General features: G+C 40.8%; 1 non-coding gene across 1 annotated transcript; it reads left to right on the top strand.

The window, feature by feature from the left end:
- Window positions 1-951: 951 nt before the first annotated feature.
- On the top strand, window positions 952-1,059 carry LOC127741941 (small nucleolar RNA R71). The gene has a single exon (XR_008003128.1). It is a non-coding gene; the product is annotated as a small nucleolar RNA R71 (small nucleolar RNA).
- The last annotated feature ends 391 nt before the right edge of the window (window positions 1,060-1,450 follow it).

Raw genomic sequence — 1,450 nt, 5'->3', positions numbered from 1 at the left:
TTCAGAGGAAGAATAGTCTTCAGAGCTCATGAATGGTAGAAAGAGATTTAATGGGATCTCTATGGTCTCTATATGAGCCTCAGATTCCTTCAGGTCCTCAATAAGGAACTCCTTCTTGCCTGGGAGACGTCCCATGAGATTTTTCTCATTGAGATTCACGTCCTCCCCTTCCTCTCTAGGTTCGGCCATTTTGATTATATCAATGGCCTTGCACTCTCTTTTTGGATTCTCTTCAGTATTGCTTGGGAGAGTACTAAGAGGAGTTTCAGTGACTTTCTTACTCAACTGGCCCACTTGTGCCTCCAAATTTCTAATGGAGGACCTTGTTTCACTCATGAAACTTAAAGTGGCCTTAGACAGATCAGAGACTAAGTTTGCTAAATTAGAAGTGCTCTGCTTAGAATCTTCTGTCTGTTGCTGAGAAGATGATGGATAAGGCTTGCTGTTGCTGAGTCCATTTCTTCCACCATTATTAAAGCCTTGTTGAGGCTTTTGTTGATCCTTCCATGAGAAATTTGGATGATTTCTCCATGATGAATTATAGGTGTTTCTATAAGGTTCACCCATATAATTTACCCCTGCTATTACAGGGTTTTCAGGATCATAAGCTTCTTCTTCAGGAGAGGCCTCTTTAGTACTGTTGGATGTATTTTGCCATCCATTCAGACTTTGAGAAATCATGTTGACTTGCTGAGTCAACATTTTGTTCTGAGCCAATATGGCATTCAGAGCATCAATTTCAAGAACTTCCTTCCTTTGAGGCGTCCCAGTACCCACGGAATTCCTCTCAGAAGTATACATTAATTGGTTATTTGCAACCATGTCAATGAGTTCTTGAGCTTCTGTAGGCATTTTCTTTAGGTGAATGGATCCACCTGCAGAATGGTCCAGTGACATCTTAGAGAGCTCAGATAAACCATAATAGAATATATCCAGAATGGTTCACTCTGAAAGCATGTCAGAAGGACACCTTTTGGTCATCTACTTGTATCTTTCCCAAGCTTCATAGAGGGATTCACCATCTTTTTGTTTGAAAGTCTGAACATCCACTCTAAGCTTGCTCAACTTTTGAGGAGGAAAGAACTTAGCCATGAAGGCCGCGACCAGCTTATCCCATGAGTCCAGGCTATCTTTAGGTTGTGAATCCAACCATATTCTAGCTCTGTCTCTTATAGCAAAGGGGAAAAGCATGAGCCTGTAGACTTCAGGATCTACTCTATTAGTCTTAACAATCTCACAGATCTGTAAAAACTCAGTTAAAAACTGGTAGAGATCTTCTGATGGAAGTCCATGGAATTTCCAGTTCTGTTGTAGTAGAGCAACTAGTTAAGGTTTCAGCTCAAAATTGTTTGCTCCAATGGCAGGGATTGAGATGCTTCTTCCATCAAATTTGGAAGTAAATGTAGTATAGTCACCAAGCATCCTCCTTGCATTATTATTTTCGGCTGCC

This window comes from Arachis duranensis, chromosome 9 (genome assembly GCF_000817695.3).
Source record: "Arachis duranensis cultivar V14167 chromosome 9, aradu.V14167.gnm2.J7QH, whole genome shotgun sequence".
Taxonomy (NCBI): Eukaryota; Viridiplantae; Streptophyta; class Magnoliopsida; order Fabales; family Fabaceae; genus Arachis; species Arachis duranensis.
Note: the sequence above shows the minus strand (reverse complement) of the source record. Positions and strands in the feature narration are given on the sequence as shown.